General features: G+C 35.0%; 1 long non-coding RNA gene across 1 annotated transcript; it reads left to right on the top strand.

The window, feature by feature from the left end:
* The first annotated feature begins 376 nt into the window (after positions 1–376).
* On the top strand, positions 377–4,419 carry LOC144378604 (uncharacterized). The gene is made up of 2 exons (XR_013440444.1): positions 377–940; positions 2,637–4,419. It is a non-coding gene; the product is annotated as an uncharacterized LOC144378604 (long non-coding RNA).
* The last annotated feature ends 4,477 nt before the right edge of the window (positions 4,420–8,896 follow it).

The raw sequence follows: 8,896 nt of genomic DNA on the forward strand, positions 1-8,896 counted from the left end.
ATTGCCTCCCTCCAACGAGCCACCCCAGGCAGCGCAGGATTGGACCTCTGTGCCACCACCGATACAATATTAGACTCCATGCAAGGGCCCCAGATAATACCCACTGGAATTATGGGTCCCCCTTCATCTCATACGTGTGCCCTTATTCTTGGAAGAGCCTCTACTACCTTACAAGGTGTTCAGGTCTTCCCTTGTATTATTGATAATGATTTCACTGGAAAAATAAAAATACTGGCCACAGATATTAATGGAGTTGCAGCCATCCCAGCAGGAACAAGACAGATTTACTATAAATTACTACAAATTCTGAACCTGCTTGGAATGCCTGCCCATGCCTTGAACTCACCCATGCCTGGCTCTCTGACCAGATAGCAACCCTCTCTGAAACTTAGTGACACCTCATAAATATTGGCCTTCCCTGGCCAGACAACGACCCTCTCTGAGACTCTAATGGTCCTCATAAATTCTGATGTTGGGGCTGGCAAAAAATGTAAACTACCATTCGTGTGATGCTTGTCAGAGTTCTGTTATCTTTAACCTCCCCTTTGTGTAACTTTCTGGGCTATTAAGCTGGGCTATAGGAAAGGTGGGGGCTGTCTTGTTCCCGCCGTTTTGGGAGGGAGAGGCAGCCCGGCCTGTCAAAATAATAAGCTTGCTTTAATTTGATTTTAATTGGAGTCAGTGGTCTTTTCTTGCATCCTGGTCTAACATTTTGGAGTTCCCCAGCGAGATGACCCTGCCCAACCAGATCACAAGACCAGACTGCTGGAAATTCTGAAGCCGACCTTCGCTCCAGGGCTCCGGGCTGGAGAGCCACTCTAGGGGGTGCACAACTTGAGACGTTCCAAGGCTTCCGAGTGAGCCTTCGGTCCCCGGAGCACTGCAGTGAACTGCCGCACTAAAACTATCAGCAAGCACCTGGTGGAGGAGGCCTCCATAGGTAAGTTAGGCGCAATGCAGAATAATACCTATGATATTGATGTTAGAGTTACTTCCTTTGGAAATTGCTCAATAGTAAAATATTATTCCTCACCCACCCCATCTCTGTCCCCCCAGTGGCACAGTTTTTATGTGTGGAGGAAACTCAGCCTTCCCCAGGCTTCCAGCGAATTGGACCGGTGGCTGTGTTCTTGCCTTATTACTCCCTGATATAACTATTGTCCCAGGAGATGAACCTCTACCCATTCCTAGCCTAGACACCTTAGTTAAAAGACATAGGAGGGCAATACAGGCCTTACCACTCCTTGCCACCCTTGGAATTACAGCTGCTGTGGGCACAGGTACAGCTGGCTTAGGCACAGCTATACACTCTTACCGTCGTCTATCTCAGCAACTTATAGATGATGTACAAACTCTATCAGGAACCATTAAAGATATACAGGACCAAATAGACTCCCTGGCAGAAGTTGTCCTTCAAAACAGATGAGGCTTAGATTTGCTGACAGCTAACCAGGGAGGTGTTTGCTTGGCCTTAGGGGAACGATGCTGCTTTTATGCCAATAAATCAAGCATAGTACGGACTAAAATTAAGCAGCTTCAAGAAGATCTAGAAAAGAGACGAAGGGAACTATTTGAAAATCCCCTCTGGACTGGGCTTAATGGATTTTTACCCTACCTTCTTCCACTATTAGGCCCTTTGTTGGGTTTACTTTTAATAATGTCCATAGGACCCTGCATTATAAACAGGCTGGTTCAATTTATTAAAGAACAGATTAATATTTTAGCCTCTAAGCCCATACAGGTTCACTATCATCGTCTGGAGATGGAAGACCGCGCTGCCAACATTTAAAAGGATGCTATACCCTTCTCACAGGTTTATTTCTTAAGTTTACATCCCCACAGATCCTCCTTTCTTAAAAGTGTCCTTTTACCTGAACACAAACAAGACCAAACCAAAAAGTAAATTGTATGATATTTACTAATTACTGGCCAGTCATTTTGACTCTTGTTTTTTCCTTAGATTCTGTATTTTTTGAGCTCATGGACAAGTTAATGCTTTCTGATCAGTTCTATTTTTGATGAACTGTGGAGTTTTTAAACATTGCAATGAAAAAAAAAAAAAAAAAAAAAAAAAAAAACTACAAGGCCTTGTGTATGTGTTACACTCATGTTATGTGTTGTATGTCCTATGTCTGTGTGTGTGTATGTCCATATATTATGCAGTTATATGACAATTGGCAGATATACAAAGAGCGCTCAAAAAAAAAAAAAAAAAAAAAAAAAAAAAAGGGATCCAAATATCTTTGATTCACGTGATTCAAATGGTTCAATTTAAACTGGGTAAACAGATAGAAGTAAAGATGTCTTTAAAATTAAGCTTATAAGTTTTTCTAGGTTTTCAATAATAAAATGTTGATGTCTATAAAATAATTGCTTAAATTCAGAAATTTACAAGTATTATTTCAAAATGTGAAAAAAAAAAAAGTCTATATGATTAAGTTAACAAAAGGGTTTAAGCAAGTGATGAAAAAGGTCTGTGTAAATTGGTTATATGTATAAGTTTTTAAAATTATACAACTATGGTTAAATAACAACTGTTATTTCTTCAATATTGTAATGTTATTTCTTTAAGAGCTAAACTTGGTCAATATAAAATCATCAATGTAATTATGGTGCTATTAATTCATATCTTCCAGGTATAGAAGTCTGTAAGGTAGAAGCTTCAAAAGAGCATTATATCAAGCTGGTGTTCTGAAGTTATATGGTAATTTTAGGCTTAAAAAAAAAAAAAAATCTTGGAGATTTATTTATATCATTTGTGTTCTCTAACTGGATTTGTTATCAATAAGATATGTAAAATTCCATGTTACTTTACACTGAGATACAATTTAAATGTATTTTCTAGTTAATGGGAGCCTAATCTGTGTGAAGGTTTTATTGTACAACACAAAAGTACTTTGCTACTTAAAAAAAAAAAAAAAAAAAAGGGGGGGGTAGAAGTTTTCAGCCTTTAGTTCATGTTGTAGATGTGATGTGTTAGCTAATGTTCATGTAAACTTGAGCAACAATTTATGAAGGCTTTATAAAATGATCAGCTTCAGAACTATAGTACTTAAGATTTATAAAGAGCCCTGCCTTGCCTGAGATAAGGCTGTATGTCCCATCTCACTACATGTGAGAGCGACTATGAAAGAAGCAGACCAGATTTCAGTACATTTAAAAGTTGTGTCCAAAAGTTGGTTCTTGTCACGATTACCAGGATCTCAAACAGGGGATTATAATATATAACTCTGCCAGAATTCAAGGTAGCTATTACATAAACTAAATATGCTTTTACCCTAGTTAATTTTAGTTTGTAGTTTGCTTATAGGTGGTCTAAGGATTGCTTGTTGCTGTTCTACAGAGATACTGATTTAAGAACACACAACCTGGGCTAATTTAAGATAAGGAGTTATCACCTACAGGATAGAGAGACATTAAAGCCCAGTACTATTAATATAAGGCTGTTAAAACTTATTTGCTGGATGTTTAAGATTAAGTTCTAAAATTAAAGTTAAATTAAAAGGGCCAAGAAAACCAATATTTGGCTCTTGCCCTCAGAGTCAGTCTGAGTCAGGGAATAAGGGACTTCTCCAAAGGGCTCTGCAACCCTAGGCCACATAACCTCCTGAACAGGGAGATTAATGAGACCAGTGGAGGACAGAAAGCCAATCAGTGCATTTGCTGTGAAGAGGAGGGTTATCAGAAAAGGGAGACATCCCTGATGCTTCCAAGGGAAGCCACATGGTCAAGCAAGGCCTGGACCCATCCTAGCGCAAATGGCACTAGCAGAACTGAGAAGCTGCTGTGAAGTTCCCAAGGATTTCCAGAGTAACTCAGCTGACTTAACAATAGGTAGAAACAAAAATCAGTTTGACTTGCTTCATCTTAAACACTTAGCAAAGACAGTCAAAGCCTAAACACTGCTATTCCTGGGCATTTTAAATGATAATAATAGTTAAATGTAACTTCCAAAAATAAGTAAACTGGAAGCTGCAAAAGAGATTCTCAGACAGGAATGCCTGATAACCATCAAAAGGGATTGCCAGAATAGTTTTTAGTTTAAGGCCTTTATTTTTAACCTACACAGGTAGGCTTAATGTTTGCTAGTATGGTTATCCAGCCCTAAGTAACAGAATTAAAGATTTCTCTATTAGACATAGGCTGGTAAGGTATGGTCATATATTTTATATAAGTAAGGGGGAGATGCCAGGGACCAAAAGGGAGTTCTCCTTCAAAGAATAGCCTGACAGTTACAAGAAACAGCCCCCTAGGAGACATCTCGCCTGGGAGACACCCTGCAGCCATCCATCTCCCTGAGACATCCTGCGCTATCTCGCCTTGTGAAGACTTCTAGCAACTGCCGATAAGAGAGCTCCCCCCATCCCCAGCCCATAAATACCCCTGTGTGAACAATAAAAGTTTGCAGCCTGATCAGAACTTTTGTCTTGCTGTCACCCTTCGTGTCTCTTGTCCCTTCATTCCTCCCCATCTAGGTTCGCTGCCCACGTTGATGTGTCCTGCCGGTCGGGGCAAAAAACAATGACACTGATGACCATTTTTGTTGTCTCACTGAGGTCACTCATAGCAAATGGGGTTATGACCATTGTCCTATTTCCTAGGAAACAAGGAAGTGATATGGAATTGAGTTAGCTTCAATTGAAAAGATACACATTAGCCCCTGGCCAGAGCACAGATGAAACAAAAGCTACTGCTAAAAATAGTTATTTTCCACTTTTAGTGCATTTACCATTTTTAATAAATCAGAGAATACTTTCTCATCATTATCAATGTCCTTAGTTCATCTTGTGACTATCATTTATTGATTTAATTTTAACATGTAACTGAAGAAATTCATTTTGACCCTGGAAACAGGATTCTTAAAAACAATAAATGTACTTATTTGCTCTTTTGTTAGAAACCCTTATTACTGGAAAAACAAAAATGCCTTTTGCTCTTACCCAAAGAACCTACATGGAGCTTTATTAAATTCGTCTATTTTAGTCTCTTTACTTACCTACTAATATCTGTCCAAAGGGGAAACAAAAGTACAACAAAATTTCAGAAAATAACTTTTTGTTGAGTTCAATGTTTCTTGGCAAACAGAAAATGTATAAGTATTTATCAATATAAATCAAAAAAATGAGGATTTAATAAAAGTCATCCAGAATGAACTTCGTAGCACTCTTCTTTAGCATCCTTTGGCTTTTTCACACTGATTAAGTAAGAAACTTTGAAGGTGATGGAATCTTTGACATGTTTGAAATACTCAAGTTTTAAGGAAACTATTTTAGATAAAATGAGACACCTTGCTGATCCTGGCCCACTTTTAGAGACATGTTCAAACCCTAAGCTTTTGTTATTTCTAAAATAGATTGTTAAGTGATTTTCCTTTATAGTTTTCCTTTCTGCCTGAATGGACCTACTTCTAAACACCCACATTGGTTTTTGAAGACATTTAAGGAAAAACAGAAAGAATAGTCATAATTTTTTCCCTCATTTTTTCTTATAAAATAGATCCTTATGGGGTTTAGTTTTATGGATGAGTTTTTTTAAATCCTGTGTTTGTATTTGTCAATGTTCCAATTGCTCAAATAAATACAGCACCAAAACAACAGTTAAATAAAGTACATTTTTTATGACAAATACAGATCCACATTTCCTCAGATATCAGTATAGATTTCTGAACACCATGCATTTGCTTCGATTTCACCATAAGAAACAAGCACCTACTCATCTTGGGGTTATGGTCATCATTATGTTGAACCAATATACCTCCTGTTCCATTTCTTTGCATCAACAATAGGTTTTTTAGTCTAACTGTGATAATATTGCTTTTGTGAACATACTCTTCACTTTATGAAAGCAATGATAGGCAATTGTTGTTGGTATGACTTGGAAGAAAGTAAACATAAAAATGTATGCAACTCTTAAAGAAAGAGGGCAAAAACTTGTAATGATTACTAGGGTGATCATACATATGTTACATGTAATACAAATGTCATGAAAATCTATGGACAATAATTTTTCCTTTTCTTCTTTGACAATATAATTGTACTCAGTTAATGACTATCATCATCCCCTCTGAAACAAAGGAAGCCAGAAACTTAAACATTCTCAAGTACAGTATTCTTAAAACACATTGTTACAATAGGCAACATAAATAAATTCATTGTTACAGCTTTCCATATTCATGAACAAAAATAATCATATCATACCAAGAAATTTCCATGTCTAATAATACATTAAAATTTTTTTTATTTTAGTCAATAATAGGTTAACAAAGCTAGCTTCACCTCTGTTTCTCAAGTCAGTATAGAAATCATTCCTCTAATTGATTTTCACATATTTGATTTATAATAAAATAGCTTTTTTGGCTAAGTGAAGTATTAGCCATTCTACATATTTAAATACAAATATCTAGGTCATCAGTAATCAAACGTCTTTTAATTAAAAATATTGCATTTAATTTTCTGTTAAGATTTTAGATTCTCTATGAACCAGAATCTTGATGTTTTCCTGGATCTTGATATATTTTTGTATATAGGAAATTGTGAACAAGAGACTCCACTCCTTGAAAAACTGAGAAAGGATATTAGTGGGTATGAATTCAGTTCATAGAATTGCTGGGAGGGCTGAAGAAATACTGTGTTGCTACATTTCCAAAAATGACTTTCCATGCCACAGTGGCACAGTGCTCCAGGGTCATTTTCATGATATATAACAAAATTTTCATGGCCCATACATACCCCTCGTTTTCCTATTACTCAAATACAAACTAAAATATTATATGAGTACAACTATTTGTAACTCTAGCTGCAAAAAGACTGAGAAGAGTAAATTTTATGTCTCCATCATCTCCATTCCAGAAATAGAAAATGTTTTTTAGAACTAATCCACTTTCTTTATTGTTTTTATATTATGTGTAGGGGCTAAAGAGACCACAATTTAATCCCACTAAACATAATTTTGTTTTATAAATAGAGAACCATAATTTACTATAAAATAATTGCATTTTTACATTATTTCTAACAAAAGGAATGGATGAGCCATCAGACATCATTTACTGCTGCTCACTGGGGGAAAGAAAAACAATGGAGAGTTCAAAAAAAATATTTTTAAAGTTGTGAAAACCATGTCCCATAAGACAGAACATTAATCTAAAATTGTGATCTTATTTTATACACAAGTCTCTATAATTTCTTTTATATTTCAAGCTCAAGCATATTATGAGTTTCAAACAAGGACATAAATAAAGTAATTTTAGTCATGTGTAAAAGAAGGTGGGTTTGTTTAAGCATCCAATAAAAATTTTTTTTGGAAAATAAAGCCATCAAAAAACACAAAAATTAAATTCTAAAATCCCATTATAATGTTAAATAATGGACTGATTTTGAAGGATAGAAATGTCTTATTTTTCTTATCTCTCCTGCAACAGGGAAAAACTAGGAGAGTTTAAAGTTTTCAATAAGCCTCATATGTCACTTATAGAAATATTATAGACATTATATATCTGAGTGTTAACAAGATATTCATCCAGAGAATTGTGAGAGAGTACATGGTGCAAACAATTGAGTTTGTGGCTCATAATATCCTCAAAGTCACATTTCTGTTTTGATGTCAACCTAAGGGAAAGAAAATTAGTGCATGATAAAAATACTAACCTTGAACTGAGTATATTTAATATTTTAATTACAAACTGAGTTAATATTTAAAATATACATTTGTATCTCACTCAGTTTTCAGAATTATACAAAGAAATATGGGAAGTTAGTGTCTTTATTTTACAGACACAGAATATAGATTACTTGCCAAAGGTAAAACAGATGACAAAGAACAGGGTCAAGATTGAACTCATGATCTGATCAATCTTATACTATGTATGTTACTGCTAGAAGGTCAAATGCACCAATGTCTCAATTTATATGAAATACTACTAAATATATGTTTGCAGACAAATACATTAAAACCAAGATAAAAATAATACAGAAATATAAAATTCCCTTATTTAGTATCTAAACTTCAAGCACTGATTTCCAATGTTGTTTTAGTTATTTTTCTAATAATCCTTAAGATTTGTATAATTTAGCACTCATAAATATAGTTACTTGAGAAATATTTGGGGAATGCAATATAAGTGAAGTGAAATGAGATCTGATTGCATTGGAGTCCTTATATTTCTACATATATTTGTATGTATTTCTCCAAGACTAAATTCACCATTGCAGTTACAGAAAACAACTGTATCATTCCTTACCTAAAGTCTAAGCCTTTCCAAGCATCTAACATTGATGATTATGTCAATGTTACTATTGATTTACAATATCCTATGCATCCTCCATTCACTTAACCTTCATTAAACCTTTTCTTCCAAAACCTTCTCAATATGTCCTCTGATGAAAAACTAAAACACCCACACATGCACATTCATGCACACATGCGCACACACACACACCATTTTAAAAGGCAAAATGCTCAAAAATGAACCAAAATATTCATTTTCTTGGATCAATGAAATTCTGATCCTTTCCTGAGGATATAATTTAACTTCTAGTCAACTCTAGAAAAAAAAATCATTCCCCTTACCCTATGGTGCAAGCTTTCTTTATGACTGAATTGTTGGAGTTGTAATTTTCTCCTCTCTAATTCTCCCTGTAAAAGTATCTATCTTCTGGTTGACTCATCTCCTCAGATTTTAATTTCAATTATGATTTCATTTTAAGAAATTACATTTTTTCAAATTATTTTCTGTTTACCTTTTTCTATATATTTTCTATTTTAAAACACATTAAATATTATTATTTTATATTGTGGGTTACATTATTCCAAAAATTAAAGTCTTCACTGACTGAAGTCCACTGGTGCTATTTCTGCTTACTCTTACTCATGGTGATTTGTGTCCTTAAGTGTTTTATAC

Source organism: Ictidomys tridecemlineatus, chromosome 6, assembly GCF_052094955.1.
Source record: "Ictidomys tridecemlineatus isolate mIctTri1 chromosome 6, mIctTri1.hap1, whole genome shotgun sequence".
Lineage (NCBI taxonomy): Eukaryota > Metazoa > Chordata > Mammalia > Rodentia > Sciuridae > Ictidomys > Ictidomys tridecemlineatus.